Source organism: Pygocentrus nattereri, chromosome 22 (assembly GCF_015220715.1).
Source record: "Pygocentrus nattereri isolate fPygNat1 chromosome 22, fPygNat1.pri, whole genome shotgun sequence".
In the NCBI taxonomy this organism is placed as follows: domain Eukaryota; kingdom Metazoa; phylum Chordata; class Actinopteri; order Characiformes; family Serrasalmidae; genus Pygocentrus; species Pygocentrus nattereri.
Genome location: NC_051232.1, coordinates 7,884,916 through 7,909,952, shown reverse-complemented (window position 1 = coordinate 7,909,952; position 25,037 = coordinate 7,884,916). Strand labels below are relative to the sequence as shown.

Sequence of the window (25,037 nt, the reverse complement as noted above, 5' to 3'; positions counted from 1 at the left end):
TGTAGATTGCTTAACTCTACAGGAAATCATATCACTTGATTTCAAGAAATTTTAATAAGAGGTGTTTTATATTTCTCTGGCCACCAGAGGGAGCCAAATCAATAACTGCAAATGTCGATGTTGTACTAATTTTAAAAATATATACAATTAATGGAAACGTTTACTGTATGTCTTTAGGTCGAGATCATTTTTATATTTTATGTATTCCAGCGTGCCTGACAATTTTGCAAATACATGTCTTTTTAAAAATTCTATTGTTTTTCTGTGTTTCTTGTATTGTTTCAAGCTTGGTTTCGAAACAACCGCTGAAGTCTCAAGACCAATAATTGTTTAAAAAAATCTTGCCTTTTAAGTACGTTATTGCAAATTATGGAATAATCAGTTCAGTCCAGCCTATTCGGAAACAAGGGACACAAATCTGTCACTTATGCTCTGATTGTGACCAAAATCAATTTGTATATTGATAATAATCAGTTGAAGGGAACGTATGACATTTGGCTTGATTCTGCTTATGTTCGCTCTTACAATGTTCAGTTTACTGCCAAAAATCTAAAATGTAATTATTCCTGTCTAAGAGTAAATACAATAAAAACATGACAATTGTTTCAAATTATGCATCTTAGAGAATTGTCACTTTGCAAATATGTGTAGGTTGTACTGTACAGGAAATCCTATTATTTAATTTCAGCTAATTTTATTCAGAGCAACAGTTTTTCTCTGGGCACCACAGAGAGCCAAATCAGTAGCTGCACATGTCATTGTTGACATATACATGAAATTTCATTTCATTTTTCTTTAAACAATCATATTGAAAATATGACTTTTAAGCACAGTGTTGCTGAATATTTGAATAAATTGGTATAAATTGGCTTATTCTGCCACAAAGGCTGAAATAATACTCCAATAATTGTCTGAATATAACCAAATTTGACACAAATATACAAAATGACAAACTGAGAGTGTACTTGTAGCTCAACATGAAAGCACCCACCTTTGAAGATTAAGGTTGTGGGTTTGATTCTCTGTCACAGAGGTCACGTGGTGCTGTAGCAGTTGTGAACACACACTTAATTACCTAAATTTTAAGGAAGAGTCTTTATTAAAAATCCAACGGTTTGCTGCCTTCTATGTCCAGAGACATGTAATTTGTTTATGCTACTACTTTGTCCTAAAATGGTGCATGGTTCCTTGTTGCTTCCTTTCAATAAATTGTTTCATGAGAGCCTTCACCTTTGAACTCCAGGGTCGTGGGTTCAAGTCCCTGTCACGGATGTTAAACTGAGTTGCTTAGATTGTAGCAGATGTATCACCTAGTGGTCTTAATCATAGGAAAAGTTCATTCTACGATCAGTGGCCACTACTTTACTCCTCGGTGTCTTCCTGGTGCTTGGACCCCACAGATTGCCACTTGCGGTTATATTATTGAGATTATATTTGATGAATGGAGGATCAGCAAAGTAAGAATTTGATTGTACAGTGTAACTACCTGTTCTGCTGTGCATATGACAATAAAACTCTTGAATCTTGAAAAAATTAAACATTGTGAAGACCCCTTCCAAGGATCCCTGTAAAACATCATAACTGTCCTCACTGATTTTTTTTGGTTTACTAATCTGTTGAAATTACTGATTCAATTCTAGTAAAGTACTGCTTATGTAATCCTGAGTTAATCTAGTTCAGATCAGTTAACCTGGATCAGATCTGTTGCTGTTCTCTCCATGATGGAGTTTAGCATTTAGGGTTATCAGTTCAGTCTGGAGCCACAAACGCTGACAAACATGCATTAAACTATTAGAGTCTCAGAAATGGCTGATTCTAGTCTGACCTAAGACTTTAATACATTACTGTACAAAACAGACAATTTAATATTATGGATGTGTTTGATTAATCAAACACTTCACTGTGTGATGCAAGTTAATCTCACTAAAGATTAATCAGAGTATAAAAGTAGAGACTGCAGCTCAGTGGACTTAATTTATCCTGTCTGGGCTGTTTGAGTGAACATACTGCAGAAGTGTGGATCACTGACCATTAGAATGGAACTCTACCTCATATACAAAAAAAAAAAAAAACCCACCGTGAAAAATGGGCACAGAATACCATGTACCCTGCCCAAGAGAGGGTCACCAGGACCTACCACTGGAGCCAGGCCCAGGGGTAGTGTCCCCCGGCGAGCGCCTGGTGGCTGGGCAACCCATGTAACCCGGCCGGTTTCAGCCCGAAGAGGCAATGTGGGGGGACCATGTGGTTCCAGCATGGGGTAGCGGGGGGGCCCTTGCGGCAGAAACTGGCTCTTAGCACATGGAATGTAACCTAACTGAGGGGGAAGGAGCCGGAGCTTGTGCGGAAGTGAGTCAGCTCTGGAACCAAACTCCTTAATAGGTGTTGGTCCCTCTCCTACTCAGGGGTTGCACAGGGTGAGAGGAGTTTGTCCCGGTGGACAAGAGGGTCACCTCAATGCGAATTAAAATTGCAGAGAGGAAAACTCTGACCTGTTGTGTGTACTTATGCACCAAACAGGTCAGAGTATTCGACCTTCTTGAAGCGAGTGGGCAGGGTTCTGGAAAGGGTCCCACCTATAGACTCCATAATCTTACTGGGGGACTTCAATGCTCATGTTGGCAATGAATGGGAGACCTGGAGAGGCGTGATTGGGAAGAACGGCCTGCCCGATCTAAACCCGAATGGTAAATTGTTATTGGACTTCTGTGCTTGGCATGGATTGTCCATAACAAACACCAAGTTTGAACACAAGGATGTTCATAAATGTACATGGTACCAAAGCTCCTTGGATCAGAGATCAATGATCAACTTTGTTGTCGTTTCATCTGACTTGGGACTGTATGTTCTGGACACTTGGGTAAAGAGAGGTGGATCAGATGGCAAGGAAAACTGATGGTCAGACCTGGTACGCCCAAGTGAATAGTGAGGGTGTGCTGGGAACGACTGTCGGAGGCCCCTGTTCGGAATTATTTGAACTCGCACCTCCGGGAGAGCTTTTCTCATGTCCCAGGGGAGGTAGGGGACATGGAGTCTGAATGGACCCTGATCAAAAATTCCATTGTGGAAGCTGCCATGCATAGCTGTGGCCAAAAGCTTGTGGGTGCCTGTCGGGGCGGTAACCCGAGAATGCCCTGGTAGACAACAGTGGTGAGGGAGGCCATCAAGCTGAAGAAAGAGGCCTTTAGGGACTGGATGGCCCGAAGGACTACCCACTCAGCAGAGAGGTACTGACAGGCGAAAAAGGTGACAGCCGCAATGGTGGCAGAAGCAAAATCCAGGCTGTGGGAGGAGTTTGGCGAAGTCATGGAAAACGAATTCCAGTCAGCTTCAAGGAGGTTGTGGACAACTGTCAAGCGACTCAGGAGTGGTTGGGGTGGCTGTGCCCAAGCTGTATTCGGCAATTGTCGGTCGGTGGAAGGAGCACTTTGAAGAACTCCTTCATCTGGGGGACATGCCTCCCTAACAGGAGTAACAGGAGTCAGAGCCGGAACCTCCATTTCCGTGGTGGAGGTCACTGAGGTAGTTGGCAAGCTCCTCAGTGGCAAGGCACCGGGGGGGATTTGCTTAAAGCTCTGGATGTTTTGGGGCTGTCGTGGCTGACGTGCCTCTGCAATATTGCATGGACCTCAGGAACAGTACCCTTGGACTGGCAGACCGGTGTGATTGTCCCCATTTTTTAAAAAGGGGACTGGAGAGTGTTTTCCAACTATCGGGCTATCACAGCCTCCCTGGGAAAGTCTATGCCAAGGTGCTGGAAAGGAGACTCCAACTGATAGTTGAACCTCAGATTGAGGAGGAACAATGCGGATTCCATCCTGGCCGTGGAACAATGGACCAGCTTTTCACCGTCTCGCAGACTGTTCAAATCAAATCAAATCAAAGAGATCACATATAAATAAATCACAGATTTATTGTCACATCACAAGAGTACAGTAGTACAGGTGAGTGAAAAACTTGGGTGCAAGTTCCCACTGAATGCAGCGACAGTATTTACAACATGGAGCAGAATGGTGAGAGAAAATAGTAATAATAGTAGTCATAATAATTAGAAAAAAATTAAGTAGAAAAAAAAAAAAAAAAAAAAAAATATATATATATATATATATATATATATATATATATATATATATATATATATATATATACATATAAATTAAAATAATGTTTTGTATATATAAAATTTATATTATATATATATATATATATATACGATATACAATATACAATAAACTAACTTAAACAATATACACAGACATACATTATATACATAATCTTATTGCACTGAATGTGAGGTAAAAAGTCATAAAATATAGATACTGCAATGCTGTGTACATGTGCAATAATCTATGTATGTGTGTGAGTGCGGAGATAGTCCAGTAGTTGACTTAGAGTAACTTAGAGTAAAGTGCATGGTAGAGAATGAGTCCAAATGTGCAGTGTAAAGTAAAGTAGTGGAGTGCAGGGTAAAGTGCAGAGTGCATTGAGTTCGTATGGGGTGGCAATGGGGTGGGTAGGGCAGAACACTGTTCTACTGTCTGTTCCACAGTCTGGTCGCCTGGGGGAAGAAGCTGTCTCGGAACCGGTTAGATCTGGTCTTCAAGCTTCTAAGCCTCCTTCCACTCGGCAGCTGTGAAAACAGGCAGTGGCTTGGAGTGGGTAGCGCTGTCACCTCACAGCGAGGAGGGCCTGGGTTCGATTCCCCGACCGGGCGGCCAGGGTCCTTTCTGTGTGGAGTTTGCATGTTCTCCCCGTGTCTGCGTGGGTTTCCTCCGGGTTCTCCGGTTTCCTCCCACAGTCCAAAGACATGCAGTCAGGCCAATTGGACATGCTAAATTGCCCCTAGGTGTGAGTGACTGTCTGTGTGTGTCTGTCTGCCCTGCGATGGACTGGCGACCTGTCCAGGGTGTATCCTGCCTTCCGCCCGAAGACTGCTGGGATAGGCTCCAGCATCCCCCCGCGACCCTGACGGAGAAGCGGCTTAGAAAATGGATGGATGGATGGATGGAAATGGTCGCATCAGTCACGACTGCATATGTGGACATATTGCTATATTGTGCTCTATTTACACAAAGTTAGGTTAGTTCATCATTTATGCTGCACTTATTTTATTTATTGTATTGTATCTTATTGTTATTGTATTGCATTGAATTCTGCGTTCAACTCCGTTTCTTTTTCTCTTGGTGTCTGCAGTGACATTTTGTTTCTAGCAGTATCTGAGCTCAGGACTGTCTTTTTCTCTAAGCTATTGGTAACTAGCAAAGATACTTTCTCTAGATTGACAAAGCACTTCTTGTAAGTCGCTCTGGATAAGAGCGTCTGCTAAATGCTGTAAATGTAAATGTTGCGCTGACGTTGAACCGTGTGCTGCACTGGGTCGGTATGACCAACAGGTCAAAACCAGCTCTAAACAAAGTGACTGCTCTGTCCTGATTGGTGCTCTGGCTTTACTCTTCTTTTGTTTTGACATGATATGTTTTTTATGCACACATAGACCAAAAGGAACAACAAATTTTGCATAATGTAGTGGGGTAAAAAGTCAGATATTTGACTTTGAAATCTAGTGGAGTAAAAGCAAATTCACCAAAAATGGAAATACTCCAGTAAAATACAGATACATGAAAAAAACTACTTAAGTACAGTAGCAAATTACATTTACCTCATTACAGTCCACCACTGTTCTTGGCAGACACCAACACTGCATCAAACACTGAACGTGGGTGACTCCATTATCAAGAACATGGGCAGCAAATCAGTGCTAAAATGACTGTCTTTGAAATTATGTGGAGCTTTCCAACATTGTATTCTTCAGGCTGGGTGGTGCTCACCTAAGCTGGACTGGAATGAAAAAATAAAGAACCATCTTCTTTTTGTTCTTCACCCAATCACTCCAACAGAATGACACCAACGATTACCATAGTTATGTAGATGACACACAGCTATACCTGACTCTCTCACCAGATGATTACAGTCTAACAGCCTCGGCCTGCTTCAGCTCACTGCTGCTCCCATAGTCCCACTGTCATCTGATGAAGTAAACAAATAAGTCACCATATCCCAGTAACAGGATTAGGATAGGTATTGAAAAATTAGCAGTTAGCTACTTTGTAGCTACTTTCCCAAAATTCGCAGCTAGCTACAATTTAGCTACTTTTTAAAAAGTACTGCACTACTTTTTAGCTACTTTTTGAAAAGTAGTGTGCTTCTTTCAAAGCACGATTGTCAGAATGTTTGTTTGTGAAACACCAAACAAACCCAACTGACAGTGTGAACAAGACACTGCATCTAATCGTGTGCCAAAAAGACACAATTGAGAAGCTGCAAATATACAAAAAGATCACAGAGCAAGTCCTATTTGGGTGGTGGGTCATTCTCAGCACTGCAGTAACCCTGATGTGGTGGCGTGTTAGTGTGTGTTGTGCCAGTCTGAGTGGACCACACTACTACTACTACTACTACACTTACACTAGCTAAATGCCATCGTGGCTATTATTATTATAAACAGCGGCTATTATACAATAAACAGAAAATAAACCACCAACTATGAGTGCGTCTACTTGCACTCAATAATCTAATAACTGCAGAAAATCAGATTTTGTCAATAATGCCATTATTGTATGACATTTACATGACCGTTTTGAATAATTGGATAACTGCAGAAATTGGATTCCTCAGTCTCATGCGAGACACAGCAAAAGTGTTGGAGCGATGCAGAAACCAAGCAAGAAATAAAGGATTTAAATATTGTTTATCTTCTCAATGACGTATGTTCATATCTTCAGGTGAAGTGGTGCGATGTTTAAAAAAAGTGACTTTATTGACTGGCTGCAAAGCAGAAATCTGATTACAGTCTGACTCATGTAGATCTGGCATTACCCCAGTATCTGATCACTCAAGTGCATTTAAACGTGTTGATCAGATTACTGACAAAATCAGATTTTCTGGATTATTGAGTGCAAGTAAAGGCACCCAATGTCATTTCTTTGACACCAGCTAAAGTTAGTGTAAAGTCTGCTTGTGTTTAAGTTCATCTTATTAATAAATATCTGTAATGTAGCGGATCAGCTTCAACCTTAGAGAGACTCAGTCCATCCAGAACAACGACCAGCTTGGTTGAGCCATTTGCTGCAGGATAAACACTCATTTTAAGATCCTACTAAGCAGCGACTGATTAATCCACATCCTACAAATGAAGACAAACAGAGGTATCACTCCATCACATGATCACCCGTGTGTTCTTCTAAAAACACCTCCATATCAGACACAGACAGGGAAAAGCCACATCTGCTGCTGCTCAGACACACAGCCCGTTCACAAAGCACCACCTGGGACAGCCAAACACGCAGACATGAGGATTTTACACCCACTATCTGAACATTTCAGACGGCAGACGTTCATAAACGCAGCGTGGAGACGCACAGAAGATCCCCAAACCCCGATCACAGCAGCTCCTCCTCTAAACCACTGCAGGACGAGCAGCACCTCCATCAGTGAGGCTCCAACAGACATTTACAGACACTCGTCAGTCAGTTAGGCTGACATATCAGGAGTGAAAGCAGCTTAAAGCGGCACTTACAGCTCTTTAACCTCTGACGGAGTCTCCGCTTCAGAGCTTCCCCCAAACGCAGCTCGCTGTCCTGATGGAGAAGTTCGCTCTGAACGTGGATCCACAGGCTGCTCAGCTCGCCAGGCTGCATCCCGCCCCCCTCGGTCACAGCCAATCAAATCACAGCATCGTCAGCTCCGCCTTCAAGCACAACCAATGAGGTCGCGGAATCACGGAGCCGCGCTGGGATTCAAACTCTGAGCGGTCCAGTCTCGGACGGGCAGGCGCTGCAGCTGCAGCGGGTTCGGTAAGTTATAATCATGAAAGATAAAGATGCACGCTGTTTGTGAAGCGAGCCGGTTGTAAATACGACCGCCCTGCTCGAGAAGTCAGTAGAAACCGCTGAAAACCAGTCAGTGCTGCGCGCGGAGAGCTGGACGGAGCAGCAGCGCTCAGTGTTTTTAGCATGGTGGCTAGCTAGTTAGCAGGCTAAGGAGCCGGTAAACAGAGCGGCGCCGAAGGCCCGAGAACCGGAGCGGCGCCGAATGCGGGCATTGCATTCAAAATTTGTTCATTTTCAAAATGCAGTCAGTTTGGGCAGCAAAAAAATAAGTCATTTCTTTGGACATTTGTTGGCTAAAAGGTTTAAAGAAAACGAACAAATCACAGATTCTTGTTTTTATCACGTTTTTAAAAATGTCACAACTTTTCTGGAAATGAGGTTTGTATGTTAGAGGGGAAGAAATTAAAATTAAATTGTGATGTTTGTGCAAATGTTTGGGCAGCCACTAAGTTTTTTGCAAATTCCAGACATTGACATTTGTGATGAGATCACAGGTAATGTTACCTTCTGATAATCTTTCCACATATAGGATGTCTTTGTAGTAGGTTATTTGTGCCTGTGCCAGCCAAATCATCTTGGAGGTCTTCGACAGTGAGTCAGGGGTTTTACTTTGCATTGATGGGCTGTTCACAACCAGTTTTTTTCAGAGATAATTCTTGGTCTTTTTCGTACTGCCATTTCATACAGTAAACAATTATAAGCCTGAAGTATTGAGATTTACATATTTTTCTATTGCTTTGTAAGAGAAATTGAGAATTACCCCAATGTTGACTAATAAGGAATTATCCTCAGTCAGCTGTGTAGATGAGCCAATGGCTATTACTAAGCCTAACCCTAAAACTCATTTCAGTTCGCCAACAACCTTGTAAAGCAGAGGATCCAGTAACACTCAGTGGAAATTATGCAAAATATATAAGCATGATGGTATGACACTTTGGTCTGTATGCGTATTCAGTGTTTGAGTTAGAAGGTTATTGGCTTTTCCAAATCAGATGGAAGTTTATTCTTTCTTTACACAGTCTGCCAAGTGATGTAAGTGGAGCATTCATGATGTTGATCAGACTGCTTTTATTGCATTGCACATCGAGTTTAGTTTTGATTTTTCTTTTTTCTATTTTCAGAAATGAATGATGTCTTGTTTCAAGACTTCTGCACTTTCATACTCAGCCTAAACGTGCCTCCATAAACACATCAGGAAATTGTACCAAGAAGAATATTAAGCTGCTGAAACAGATGAAGTATGAGAACATGGCATCCAGTAGACGTTCAAGTACTCGGCAAACATCATCTGGTACCCCCCACGTGAACACATCTTACAAACGCTTCTGGGAGAGAAATCACTTCTGCTTGGATCCTGGGTAGTTTTACTGTACAGAGTGCTCTCACAGAACACCAGCGCATTCACACAGGAGAGAAACCGTATCACTGCTCAGAGTGTGGGAAGAGTTTTATTGTACAGAGTAATCTCTCAGTACACCAGAGCATTCACACAAAAGAGAAACCGTATTACTGCTCAGAGTGTGGGAAGAGTTTTAACCAACAGGGTAATCTCAAAAAACACCAACGTGTTCACACAGGAGAGAAGCCGTATTGCTGCTCAGAGTGTGGGAAGAGTTTTACTGTACAGAGTGATCTCCAAATACACCAGCGCATTCACACAGGGAAGAAACTGTATCACTGCTCAGAGTGTGGACAGACGTTTACTCAACTGAGTCATGTCAAAAGACACCAGCACATTCACACAGGAGTAAAACCATATCACTGCTCAGAGTGTGGGACAAATTTTACTCAAAAGAGTTCTCTGAAAATACACCAGCGCATTCACACAGGAGAGCAGTTGTATCAATGCTCAGAGTGTGGGAAGAGTTTTAATGTACAGAGTAATTTCAAGACACACCAGCGCATTCACACAGGAGAGAAACCGTGTCACTGCTCAGAGTGTGGGAAGAGTTTTAGGCAACAGGGCTCTCTCCAGTAACATCAGCACATTCACACAGGAGTAAAACCATATCACTGCTCAGAGTGTGGGACAAATTTTACTCAAAAGAGTTCTCTCAAAATACACCAGCGCATTCACACAGGAGAGAAACCATATCACTGCTCAGAGTGTGGGAAGAGTTTTCGGCAACAGAGTAATCTCCAAATACATCAGCGCGTTCACACAGGGGAGAAACCGTATTACTGCTCAGAGTGCGGGAAGAGTTTTACTATACAGAGTAATCTCCAAATACACCAGCGCATTCATGCTGGAGTAAAACCGTATCGCTGCTTTGAGTGTGGGAAGAGTTTTAATCAACAGGGTAATCTCAAAAGACACCAGTGCATTCACACAGGATAGAAACCATATCACTGCACAGAGTGTGAGGAGTTTTACTGTACAGAGATCTCTTCAAATATACCAGTGCATTCACACAGGGAAGAAACCGTATCACTGCTCAGAGTGTGGACAGACGTTTACTCAACTGAGTGATGTCAAAAGACACCAGCACATTCACACAGGAGTAAAACTACATCACTGCTCAGAGTGTGGGACAAATTTTACTCAAAAGAGTTCTCTGAAAATACTCCAGCGCAGGAGAGAAGCCGTATCACTGCTCAGAGTGTGGGAAGAGTTTTACTGTAGAGGGTAATCTCCAAATACACCAGCGCATTCACACAGGGGAGAAACCATATCACTGCTCAGAGTGTGGGAAGAGTTTTAATCAACAGGGGTAATCTCAAAAGACACCAGTGCATTCACACAGGATAGTGTTGGAAATGCGCAATAATGGCCAACAACCAAAACACATAACATCTTAAGAGTGAAGGCCTGCAGGAAAAAAGTGACTTCTGGATTGATTTCAAGCTGTTTTTTGTTTTACACTGTAATTTTGTTTTACATTGTTTCTACAAGATAAGCATAAAATTAACTTTTGGTTAATTAGCTGGAGGTTAGGGAACCAGCCCTGTGACCGGAAGGTTTCCGGTTCGAGCCCTTTGACAGTCCATGACTGAAGCACCCTTGAGCAAGGCACCTAACCCCCAACTGCTCCCCGGGCTCTGTGGTTAGGGCTGCCCACTGCTCTAGGCAAGTGTGCTCACTGCCACTTAGTGTGTGTTCACTAGTATGCATGTATGTGGGTGTTTCACTGCACAGATGGGTAAAATGCAGAGGTCTAATTTCACAGTGTGCAAAACACAGTGACAAATGGTTCACTTCAATTCAATTTAATACACCCACTGAGAAAGTGTGGTACTGCATATTCTCCCTCAAATTTGTTTTGTTGTATTGTATCTGCAATGATGGATGTTTTGAGAAACAGTTGACACTGTGCTTGGCTCTTTATCCTTCTCTCTCCCTCTCTCTCTCTCGGCCTGCTGGTTTCTTTCTTTGAGCTTTAGTTTAGCCTTTGCATGCTGAATGTGTTTTGTTAACTGTTGAGATTATTTTTACCATTTCCTCTATTTTTGTTCTTTAAATAATCTCATTCATATATGTATATTAGTTAAATACATGAGTTAGTGCAATGTCCATCCATCCATCCATCATCTTCCGCTTCTCCGGGGTTCGGGTCGCGGGGGCAGCATCCTGAGCAATGAAGCCCAGACCTCCCTTTCCCCAGCCACTTCCACTAGCTCCCTGGGAGGGATTCTGAGGCGCTCCCAGGCCAGCTGGGCGATATAGTCACGCCAGCGTGTCCTGGGTCTTCCCCGGGGTCTCCTCCCCGGTGGACTTGCCTGTGACACCTCCCAAGGGAGGCGTCCAGGAGGCATCCTAACAAGATGCCCGAACCACCTCAACTGGCTCCTCTCGACGTGAAGAAGCAGCGGCTCTACTCCGAGTCCCTCCCGGATGACCGAACTTCTCACCCTATCTCTAAGGGAGAGTCCAGCCACCCTGCGGAGGAAACTCATTTCAGCCGCTTGTATTCGCGATCTCGTTCTTTCGGTCATTACCCAAAGCTCATGACCATAGGTGAGGGTGGGAACATAGATCGACCAGTAAATCGAGAGCCTTGCCTTATGGCTCAGCTCTTTCTTTACCACAACAGACCGGTAAAGAGCCCGCATCACTGCTGACCCAGCACCAATCCGCCTGTCAATCTCCCGCTCCCTTGTACCATCACTCGTGAACAAGACCCCAAGATACTTAAACTCCTCCACTTGAGGCAAGAGCTCATCCCCGACCCAGAGAGGGCTCTCCACCCTTTCCCGCGTGAGAACCATGGCCTCGGATTTGGAGGTACTGATCCTCATCCCGGCCGCTTCACACTCGGCTGCAAACCGATCCAGTGCAAGCTGAAGTTCACGGCCTGATGTCCCCAATAGGACCACATCATCTGCAAACAGCAGCGATGTGACCCTGAGGTCACCAAACCGGACACCCTCCATCCCCTGACTGCGCCTAGAAATTCTATCCATAAAAATTATGAATAGAATCGGTGACAAAGGGCAGCCCTGACGTCCAACTCTCACTGGGAAAAAGTCTGACTTACTGCCGGCCATGCGAACCAAGCTCCTGCTTTGTTTGTACAGGGCCTGAATGGCTCGTAGCAAAGAGCCATGTACCCCGTACTCCCGAAGCACCTCCCACAGAATACCCCGGGGAACACAGTCGAATGCCTTCTCCAAATCCACAAAGCACATGTGGACTGGTTGGGCAAACTCCCATGAACCCTTGAGAATCCTGGAGAGGGTAAAGAGTTGGTCCAGTGTTCCACGACCAGGGCGGAACCCGCACTGCTCCTCCTGAATCCGAGGTTCGACTATAAGCCAGTACCCTTGCATGGACCTTACCAGGGAGGCTGAGGAGTGTGATTCCCCTGTAGTTGGAACACACCCTCCGGTCCCCCTTTTTAAAAAGAGGCACCACCACCCCAGTCTGCCAATCAAGTGGCACCACCCCCGATGTCCATGCAATGTTGAAAAGGCGTGTCAGCCAAGACAGCCCCACAACATCCAGAGCCTTGAGGAACTCGGGACGGATCTCATCCACCCCTGCAGCCCTGCCGCCAAGGAGCTTTTTAACTACCTTAGCGACTTCGGCCTCAGTAATGGACAAGCCTATTCCCGTGTCCCCAGACTCTGCCTCCTCACTGGAGAACATGTTGGTGGGATTGAGAAGGTCCTCAAAGTATTCCTTCCACCGCCCAATGACGTCTTCAGTCGAAGTCAGCAGCACACCATCTCCACTATATACAGTGCTAGTGGCACACTGCTTTCCCCTTCTGAGTCGCCTGACGGTTTGCCAGAATCTTTTCGGAGCCGACTTAGTCACTTTCCAAGGCCTCACCGAACTCTTCCCACACCCGGGTTTTTGCCTTCCACCACCGGGTTCGAGGATTACCGCCCCAACAGGCACCAACTGCCTTGCGACCACAGCTACAGTCAGCCGCTTCAACAATGGAGGAGCGGAACATGGCCCATTCTGAGTCAATGTCCCCCACCTCCCCCGATATCTGGTCAAAGTTCTGACGGAGGTGTGAGTTGAAGATCAATCTGACAGGTTCTCCAGACGTTCCCAGCAAACCCTCACTATACGTTTGGGTTTGCCTGGTCTGACTGGCATCTTCCCCCACCACCTGATCCAACTCACCACCAGGTGGTGATCAGTTGACAGCTCAGCTCCTCTCTTTACCCGAGTGTCCAGTACACATGGCCGCAAGTCCGCTGACACGACTACAAAGTCAATCATTGAACTGCGGCCTAGGGTGTCCTGGTGCCATGTGCACTTATGGACATCCTTGTGTTCAAACATGGTGTTCGTTATGGACAAACTGTGGTTTGCACAGAAGTCCAAAAACTGAACACCACTCGGGTTCAGATCAGAGAGGCCATTCCTCCCAATCACACCCCTCCAGGTCTTACTGTCATTGCCCACGTGAGCGTTGAAGTCCCCCAGTAGGACAATCGAGTCTCCAGGAGGAGCACTTTCAAGCACCCCTTCCAAGGACTCTATGAAGGCTGGGTATTCTGAACTGCTGTTCGGTGCATAAGCACAGACAACAGTCAGGACCCGTTCCCCAACCCGAAGGCGTAGGGAAGCTACCCTCTCGTCCACCGGGGAAAACCCCAACATACAGGCGCCGAGTCGAGGGGCTATGAGAAAGCCCACACCTGCCCGCCGCCTCTCACCATGGGCAACTCCAGAAAAGAAAAAAGTCCAGCCCCTCTCAAGGAGATTGGACCCAGAGCCCAAGCTGTGTGTTGAGGTGAGCCCGACTATATCTAGCCGGTATCTCTCGACCTCGCGCACCAACTCAGGCTCCTTCCCTGCCAGTGAGGTAACGTTCCAAGTTCCAAAAGCCAGTTTCAGCAACCGAGGATCAGAACGACAAGGCCCACGCCTTCGGACACTGCCCGATCCACAATGCACCGCACCCCTACTACTGCCCCTCCCATCGGTGGTGGGTCGATGGGAGGGGGGACTCATGTAGCTCCTTCGGGCTGGGCCCGGCCGGGCACCATGAGTGAATGCCCGGCCACCAGACGCTCGCTGGCGAGCCCCTCCCCCAGGCCTGGCTCCAGGGTGGGGCCCCGGTAACCCTGATCCGGGCAGGGTACACGAGTCCTGCTTTGTTGTCCTCATAGGGGTGGTTATGGATCACACTTTGTCTGGCCTGTCACCTAGGACCAGTTTGCCATGGGAGACCCTACCAGGAGCTTTTGCTCCAGACAACATAGCTCCTAGGGTCCTTCAAGCACACAAACCTCTCCACCACGATAAGGTGGTGATCCATGGAGAGGTTAGTGCAATGTTTTACCTTGTAATGCATTATTTACTAGTTAATGAATAATAAAGCTCATTATTGAATCCTTTGTGGATGATTTTGTAACTACCTTTTCAGATCCCTGACTACAAAGGAATTCATGTCCCAGATTTGTAACCGAATTAAACTGTCATGTGTGAAGTAGATTCGATCGCTCCTACCGCTACAACTGTGCTCTTCTCTTTTTAGTTTCTGGGATCTATGATTGGGTGTTTTCCAGACATTTCTTGTTTTTATCTTGGGCTGTGGTAAATCTTTCCAACATTAGATAAGCTTTACTCTGCTTTAGCTTCTGAGCAGAGACATCACTACAGATTTATGTATGGGGGGCTAAGCCTTTATTAAGGGGCTGTGGTGGCATGCTCCCTCAGAAGGTGTTTTTAATGGCCTTAAAAACCTGGGCAGATTGAAGACGAGCTGTGCTGCTGCATTCTGGATGAGTTGCAGAGGCTTGATGGCCACATGGGTAGACCAGCCAAGAGAGTCTTGAGATGACCAGAGACTAAAATAGTACCTAGGTGGCCTCTCAAGTGAAAAAGGGTCAGATCCTCCGGTTGTTTTACAGGAGAAACCTGCATGACCGAGTCAGGTTTGCGAGTCGAGAACTATAACTGGCCATCCAGAGTCACACCAAGAATTCTTGCCTTTACAGACGGAACAATCAGAGAGTTCTCAAATGAGATGACGAGAACGCGATGAGGACCTGTAGTTGCAGGGATGAACAGCAGCTCAGTCTTGCTAGGATTGAGCTTCAGGAGGTGAGCTGCCATCCATAATTTTACCTTACAGTGATCCAGATGCAGCTATGATTCCAAACAGCTAATGAAGCAGGTTACAGTTTACCAGGTGTCTTCGTGTCTCTAAAATATACAACATTAGCAATTTGTTCATGAGAGTACCTTCAAATTTTAGACTGAAGAAACCACTTAATTTATGATACCTAACCTTATTCTTAGCTAGCATAACATAGTATAGCATAACTGTCTTAGTTCTTAGCTGGCCACAAAGAGACAAAGCAGCAGAAACATAATGAATTGTGTTCAAAAATGACAAAAGATCTCTGCTCTGTGAGGATCTGTTAAATGCGGCTCAGGAAGAATATGATATAGTTACTGACCTGAAATAAGATGGATGAATTTGAGTTGAACTGGATGTGGAATTGATTTGCCATTATTCTTTCGTATATTTTATCATATGTGTTCAGAAAATAATGACATTTGTGTGTTGCTCATATTTATTTCAAAAGTAAAGCTAACAAACTGCATGTGTACAGTAGAAGCAACTGAGTTTGGTAAGTGAGGCCCGTTGAGTCAAAGAATTTTTTTTTTCAGTTCAGTTCAGCTGGACTGAATCAGAAGTATGAAGATAATCACAGACGTCTTGCTAATTAAACATTTGAAGTAAGGAGGAAAACTACTGTGCTGGGTCTTTAGAGCACCTGAGTTGATATCATTAAAATTATTATGTCTCACATTTCATTATTATTTTAATCTTTTATTCCTGTGTTTCTGATAAAAAATATATGCATAAAAATAAACTGTTTTAAAAGCTTATTATTTTCATTTAATACTCTGAAACAACATAAAGAAGCTGACGAGTGTTTCTCTGTGTGTTCACGTTGTTTCCAGAACAGGTGTCTAATATAAACGGATTGTATTATGGATAACTAACACTTAGAGAGGACGTTTTTACACAGAGGTGGTGATAGGAGCCAGACGTCCCCCTAAAAAACGCTGCCTGATGTCGGACACACTGTTGTAAAATGCGTCCATTCATAGAGAATCTCAGCAACACTCAACTTATTAAAACGTACACAGAAAGTACGGCATGACAGCGGGGACAACATGCCAAGCCGAACAATAGGAGGCGTCATTAGCTCCACTCTGGCGACATCTACTGGATATTGAGGGAACAGTAGCTGTTCTGATAAACGTTTCACAGTCTCGGCTGATCAGAATGAAGCTGACTTTGACTCTGATGATTGATGGAGTGAAACAGGGCTAGTCACAGCGCTCCTCCGTCATGATGAGCGTTATGTTGTCCATTATGCAGCTTCTCTTAGCTGTATTTGGCAGAAGAAATGGATCTGGAGGTTTCTGCTGGGTTAAAGTAAAAGTGTTCTCCAGTGTGTCCACATCTGGATAGTTATATAGGCCAGTCTTCAGTCTGTTTCACACTAACAACAGATCCAGCTTTTGATTATTATGAACATCGTTCTTAATCAGAAAGAAATCTGCTTGTTCACTCATTCATTCAATGGTGAAAGAGCATGATGCCAAGGGGCAGTCGTGGGCTGGAGGTTAGGTCCTGTGACCGGAAGGTTGCCGGTTCAATCCCCAGCACTGACGGTCCATGACTGAGGTGTCCTTGAACAAGACACCTAACCCCCAATTGCTCCCTGGGCGCCTTGGATAGGGCTGCCCACCGCTGTGTGTGTGTGTGGTGTTTCACTTCACGGATGGGTTAAATGCAGAGAAATCCCCATTTTTTGGGATTAAAAAGTATCACTTAACTCAAACAGGGCCCCACTGAGATTCAGTGAAACATCATTTTAATTCCAGTAAACATCGATCAGTCATAGTGATCAGCGCTTTCTGTGCTGTTCGTGGCTGAGTGGGTATGGTTTGTGCGCCCAGGTGAGGCGGATCTGAATCGGATCACCGGTTTAAAGTGAAAGTGAAAGTTGAGCAGCGTATGTTCAGAGAAGAGAAGGACATGATCAGAGAAAAGCTCTGAGGTATTGACTGAGGATCAACACACACAGTTTACTGAGGAGAACAACGAGAACCACACTGATCTGAGAGGAACAGCTGCTGGGATCTGTTTTAGGTTCTGCTGAAAGTGTCTGATAAAGTCAGCCAACTGAAGCTAAGCTAATGCTCAGGTAACCCAGCCAAAACCCAGCAAAACGTTGCAGTTTTCAGAGCATCAGACGTTCTTTCGGCGAATCTTTTCTGTGTGTGAAAAACTACGTTTTGCTTATGAATAGTTCAGTATAGGAGCTTCTTAAAGACTTTTATTCTGGGTAAAGATGCTAACGGCTAGTTTAGTTTAGTGTAGTTTAGCTGTGGAAGACTTGTTTGTTTGTGTTGTAGTTGCGCTGTGGAAGACTTGTTTGTGTTGTAGTTGCAGAGTGTAAGACTTGTTTGTTTATGCTGTAGTTTATCTGTGGAAGACTCATTTGTTTGTGCTGTAGTTTAGCTGTGGAAGACTCATTTGTTTGTGCTGTAGTTTAGCTGTGGAAGACTCATTTGTTCGTGCTGTAGTTTAGCTGTGGAAGACTCGTTTGTTTGTGCTGTAGTTTAGCTGTGGAAGACTCGTTTGTTCGTGCAGTAGTTGCACTGTGGAAGACTCATTTGTTCCTTTATGCTGTAGTTTAGCTGTGGAAGACTCGTTTGTTCGTGCTGTAGTTTAGCTGTGGAAGACTCGTTTGTTCCTTTATGCTGTAGTTTAGCTGTGGAAGACTCGTTTGTTCGTGCTGTAGTTTAGCCGTGGAAGACTCGTTTGTTCGTGCTGTAGTTTAGCTGTGGAAGACTTGTTTGTTTGTGCTGTAGTTTAGCTGTGGAAGACTCGTTTGTTTGTGCTGTAGTTTAGCTGTGGAAGACTCGTTTGTTCGTGCGGTAGTTGCACTGTGGAAGACTCATTTGTTCCTTTATGCTGTAGTTTAGCTGTGGAAGACTCGTTTGTTTGTCCTGTAGTTTAGCTGTGAAAGACTTGTTTGTTTGTGCTGTAGTTTAGCTGTGAAAGACTTGTTTGTTTATGCTGTAGTTTATCTGTGGAAGACTCGTTTGTTCGTGCTGTAGTTTAGCTGTGGAAGACTCGTTTGTTTGTGCTGTAGTTGCGCTGTGAAAGACTCGTTTGTTTGTGCTGTAGTTTAGCTGTGGAAGACTTGTTTGTTTACGCTGTAGTTTATCTGTGGAAGACTCGTTTGTTCGTGCTGTAGTTTAGCTGTGGAAGACTCGTTTGTTCGTGCTGTAGTTTAGCTGTGGAAGACTCGTTTGTTTGTGCTGTAGTTGCGCTGTGAAAGACTCGTTTGTTTGTGCTGTAGTTTAGCTGTGGAAGACTTGTTTGTTTGTGCTGTAGTTGCCTTGTGGAAGACTCGTTTGTTTGTCCTGTAGTTGCCCTATGGAAGACTCGTTTACTGTAGTACCATAATAAACTCCTAAAATTTACTATAAATACACACATTTTAAACTATGTAGTGTATATTATATATACACTGCTCAAAAAAATAAAGGGAACACTCAAATAACAGGTCCTAGATCTGAATGAATGAAATATCCTCATTGAATACTTCACACAAAAGTCATCAGTGGAAATCAAATTTATTAACCAATAGAGGCCTGGATTTGGAGTCACACATAACATTAAAGTGGAAAAACACACTACAGGCTAATCCAACTTTGATGTGATGTCCTTAAAACAAGTCAAAATGAGGCTCAGTATTGTGTGTGGCCTCCACGTGCCTGTATGACCTCCCTACAACGTCTAGGCATGCTCCTGATGAGGTGGTGGATGGTCTCCTGAGGGATATCCTCCCAGACCTGGACTAAAGCATCCTCCAACTCCTGGACAGTCTGTGGTGCAACGTGACGTTGGTGGTTGGATGTCCCAGATGTGCTCAATTGGATTCAAGTCTGGGGAACGGGCAGGAAAGTCCATAGCTTCAATGCCTTCATCTTGCAGGAACTGCTGACACACTCCAGCCATATGAGCTCTAGCATTGTCCTGCATTAGGAGGAACCCAGGGCCAACGGCATCAACATATGGTCTCGCAAGGGGTCTGAGGATCTCATCTCGGTCCCTAATGGCAGTCAGGCTACCTCTGGCGAGCACATGGAGGGGCTGTGCGGCCCTCCAAAGAAATGCCACCCCACGCCATTACTGACCTACTGCCAACCCGGTCATGTTGCAGGCAGCAGATCGCTCACCATGGCGTCTCCAGACTCAGTGTGAACCTGCTTTCATCTGTGAAGGGCACAGGGCACCAGTGGCGAATTTGCCAATCCTGGTGTTCTCTGGCAAATGCCAAGCATCCTGCACGGTGTTGGGTTGTGAGCACAACCCCCATCTGTGGACGTCGGGCCCTCATACCATCCTCATGGAGTCGGTTTCTAACTGTTTGTGCAGACACATGCACATTTGTGGCCTGCTGGAGGTCATTTTGCAGGGCTCTGGAAGTGCTCCTCCTGTTCCTCCTTGCACAAAGGCAGAGGTAGCGGTCCTGGTGGGTTGTTGCCCTCATACGGCCGCCTCCACGTCTCCTGGTGTACTGGCCTGTCTCCTGGTAGCGCCTCCAGCCTCTGGACACTACGCTGACAGACACAGCAAACCTTCTTGCCACCGCTCGTATTGATGTGCCATCCTGGATGAGCTGCATTACCTGACCCACTTGTGTGGGTTGTAGAGTCCGTCTCATGCTACCACGAGTGTGAAAGCACCACCAACATTCAAAAGTGACCAAAACATCAGCCAGAAAGCATAGGTACTGAGAAGTAGTCTGTGGTCCCCACCTGCAGAACCACTCCTTTATTGAGTGTGTCTTGCTAATTGCCAATGATTTCCACCTGTTGTCTATTCCATTTGCACAACAGCATGTGAAATTGATTGTCAATCAGTGTTGGTTCCTAAGTGGACAGTTTGATTTCACAGAAGTTTGATTTACTTGGAGTTATATTGTGTTGTTTAAGTGTTCCCTTTATTTTTTTGAGCAGTGTATTTTGTGCATATATGGCTCCAGTATCCTCTGTTGTTATGCATCAGGGTGATTCAGAGAGACCAGACTCACCTGATCTCAGCTATGAGTCCATGAAGTGTCACATTATTGATAATGATGATCAGGATTATAGAGATGATCAGTTCTTCTGTCTGTTTATACTGAGATTCTATCTGAAAATGCCGTTCATTAATAATGAACTGACAGATCAGAGAGAGAGAGTCATGTTAATAAATAAAGATTTTTTCTTCAAAACCTTTTACAGGGCTGATCTTCTTCTTCTTCTTCTTCTTCTTCTTCTTCTTCTTCTTCTTCGTCTTCTTTCGGCTGCTCCCTTTAGGGGTCACCACAGCAGATCATCTGTATCCATCTTGCCCTATCCATAGCCTCCTCTACTTTCACACCAACCATCTCCATGTCCACCTTAACTACATCCATAAACCTTCTCTGAGGTCTACCTCTTCTACTTCTACCATGCAGCTCCATCTCCAACATTCTTTGCCCAATATATCCACTATTCCTCCTCAACACATGTCCAAACCATCTCAACCTGGCCTCTCTGGCTTTATCTCCAAACTGCTCCACCTTCACTGTCCCTCTGATCTGCTGATTTCTAGTCTTGTCCAGCCTTGTCACTCCCAACGAAAATGGCAGCATCTTCATCTCCGCCACCTCCAGCTCAGCCTCCTGTCTTTTAGACAGAGCCACAATCTCCAAACCATACATCATAGCAGGACGCACTACTGTCTTGTAAACCTTCCCTTTCACTCTTGCTGCTATCCTTCTGTCACACATCAGCCCTGACATCCGTCTCCACCCACTCCATCCTGCCTGCCCCCTCTTCTTCACCTCTTTTCTACACTGTCCATTGGTCTGGATGGTTGACCCAAGATATTTGAAGTCATCCACCTTTACGACCTCTACTCCTTGCATCTTCACCTTTCCACCTGCCTCCCTCTCATTCACACACATGTATTCCATCTTGTCTCTACTGACCTTCATTCCTCTCCTCTCCAGTGCAATCCTCCACCTCTCCAGATTCTCTTCCACCTGCTCTCTACTCTCACCACAGATTACAATGTCATCTGCAAACATTATGGTCCATGGAGCCTCCTGCTTGACCTTATCTGTCAACCTGTCCATCACCATTGCAAACAAGAAGGGGCTCAACGCTGATCCCTGATGTAACCCTACCTTCACCTTGAAACCATTTGTCACTCCAACTGCACACATCACCACTGTCTCACTATCCTCATACATGTCCTGCACCACCCTAACCTACTTTTCAGCTACACCTGATTTCCTCATACAGTACCACAGTTCCTCTCTTGGCACCCTATCATATGCCTTCTCTAGATCCACAAAGACACAATGCAGCTCCTTCTGACCTTCTCTGTACTTCTCTACCAACACTCTCAACGCAGAAATTGCATCTGTGGTACTCTTTCTGGGCATGAAACCAAACTGCTGCTCACTAATCTGAACCTCTCACCTTAGCCTTGCTTCAACAACTCTTTCCTATACCTTCATGGTGTGGCTCATCAACTTTATATCTCTGTAGTTACTGCAGCTCTGCACATCACCCTTGTTCTTAAAAATGGGGACCAATACACTGCTTCTCCGCTCATCACACATCCTCTCACTCTCCAGGATTTTGTTAAACAACCTGGTTAAAAAGTCCACTGCCTTCTCTCCTAAACATCTCCACACTTCCACAGGTATGTCATCTGGACCAACTGCCTTTCCATTCTTCATCCTTTTTAATGCTGCCCTCACTTCCACTTTACTAATTCTCTGCACTTCCTGATCCACAATCTCTCCCCCCGTTGTCCTCCTCTCTCTCTCGTTTTCCTCATTCATTAGTTCTTCAAAGTACTCCTGGGATTGAACCCCAGTCTACACCACTACACTAACCAACCACCCATTTCCATCGGCACCCTGCTGGTCAACAGCACCGGAGGCGGTCGTTGTTAACCCGGGCCTCGACCGATCCGGTATGGCAATAATATTTGTGATCTGCATGATAGTTTTGGCACAAGTTTTACGCCGGATGCCCTACCTGACGCAACCCTCACCATTTATCCGGGCTTGGGTCCGGCACCAGAAGTACACAAAGTACACCCCTAATGGCTGTTTTTTTACAGGGCTGATGATCTGCACAAAATAAAAACAGTTTCTAAAATAGTAACACAGACATATTGTAACATGAGTGTATAGTTTGTGCCGTCTTTACTCACGTGTCCATCTGATCCTGATCATTTAAACAGTGTTATTCTGATGGTAAACATTCTTTTTCTCTCTGTATAACTTCTCTGTTTCCACTGGTGAAGACACGTCAGCGATAACACCCAAGGACACTGTCACCACTACAGAGACACAACATCCTCCCCCCAAAGAGGATGAGGAGTTATCAGATGGGAGCCATGTTGTGCTGTATCAGCTGCCTGAAACACCACAACTGAATAAACAATCCACACCATCCTCCATCTCTACCCCATCCTCCACCTCCACTTCTTCATCACCTCACCTGAACTTCCCAGAAACCATGGAGAAGCTCGTATCTGTAGGGACAAGACTGACGCTTTCACTGTCAGCGAGTCCTCAGGTACAGCAGAAAATCACCTCAACTTCTCCACAGTCACCTACTGCCTCAAGGACCCAGCAACCCCTCTCCTCATCACCACCACACACCCCAATCAAGGAGTTAGTGAAAGGGGCCAAAATTAAGCTCAGCCAAATTGATGATTTATTAAACAAATCTCCCCCATAACCTCAAAGGAAAAAACAAGCTCATAAACCATCAGATAGACAGCTCCGCTCGCAAGCTCATCACCAGCAGGAGCTCCACCCACTCTCCACCACCGTAAAGGAACAGGCCACCCCATGTAATCCAGGAAATTGACATCTTTTGGGTCCGTGCTGCTACAGTGATGATATCAGCAGTACTTGTTTCCAAAACAAGCATGGACCCTGTGTCCCAATTATCTCTCCCATTCCAGTTCTTATCAGAAGCAGAAAGAACAAGGAGTTTAGGTCAGATACTGTGAATACATCCAACCTGCAGTATGTTAGAAGTAACTCACAGTCTTTGAAACAAAGTGCACAGGTTATTAAGTTAGCTCTACTAAATATCAGATCTCTTACAAACAAGTCTTATATAATTAATGATTTAATTACAACTCACGGGCTTGATTTTATGCTTTTAACAGAGACATGGTTAAACTCATATAGTGCTGATATTGTGTTAACTGAGACGGCTCCACCAAACTTTAACTTTTTAAATGTTTCACGCACCGGCAAGAAAGGTGGAGGTGTAGCAATGCTGTTTAATGATACTTTCCAATGCAAGCAGTTACCACTTGGTGATTTCACATCTTTTGAATATTTAGGTATGATTTTAAAAGGGGCACAAAGAATATTATTAGTAACTGTCTACAGACCTCCAAGGTACAATGCTAATTTTATTGATGACTTCACAGATATGTTATCTTTTCTACTGAATTTGATCATTTTGTTATTGCTGGTGATTTCAACATTCATATTGATAATCACAAGGATAATTACGCCATTATGCCAAAGAACTCTATGATGTACTTGAATCTTTTGAACTTTCTCAGCATGTGACTGGAAGCACACATTGCCATGGTCACACTTTGGATGTGGTTATCTCAAAGGGTCTTAACATTTCAGCCTCTATTAAGGATGTTGCATTGTCTGATCACTACTGTGTATTTTTTTAAATGTGGACTTCAATCCACAGCAGTGCCAGGCAAGTTAGGTTTAAGAATAGACAGATACATGACAGGACAGCTGCACTTTTTGTTACCAAAATGTGCTCTTCACCTTGCCAACCATCTGGCTCTGTTGATACTCTGCTGGAAAGTTTCAACTCAAAAACTGCCAGTGTTTTGGATCAGATTGCACCAGTTAGAGTTAAAACCATGCAATGCAAGCAGAAAGCTCCATGGAGAAATGATCCTGCAGTTCAGCACCAAAAGAGAGAATGCAGAAAGGCTGAGTGCAGATGGCGTAAAACCAACCTTCACATACATAAAGAGATTTTCAAAGATAGGCTGTGTGATTACAATAGAATAATGTGCAAAGCTAGACAGTCCTTCTTCTCTAGCATTATTAACAATAATGTTAACAATAGACAAGTGCTTTTCACTATGGTTGACAGACTAACAAACCCACCTACATATATGGCCCCTGAGCTAGTTTCAACTGAGAAATGTAATGAGTTTGCAAATTTTTTTTATACTAGAATCCACACCATCAGACAAGCTATCTGTATGCCTACATCTACCAACGAGACGAGTTTAGTGTTATTAATGAAGAAGGTTTAATTGATACAGTGAGTCATCTCAAATCATCCACTTGCAGTCTTGATACATTACCAACCAAGTTTTTAAAGAATGTCTTTTCCTCAATATTAGTGAACATTCTTCAAATAGTAAATTCCTCACTCATGTCAGGTGTATTTCCGAGTGCATTAAAAACAGCAGTTGTGAAGCCTCTCTTGAAAAAGAAAACTAGATACAAGCCTGTTAAATAGTTATAGACCAATTTCTAATCTACCATTCATTGGAAAAATAATAGGAAAAATTGTCTTCAAGCAAATTATGCACTTTCTGTCCACAAATAGCTGTCTAGACAAATTTCAGTCAAGCTTCCGACCTAATC

General features: G+C 44.3%; 2 pseudogenes; one reads left to right on the top strand and one right to left on the bottom strand.

The window, feature by feature from the left end:
* LOC108410597 overlaps positions 1-25,037 on the bottom strand; it is an 83,421-nt pseudogene that overhangs the window by 38,488 nt on the left and 19,896 nt on the right.
* On the top strand, positions 2,086-23,124 carry LOC119262037 (annotated as a pseudogene).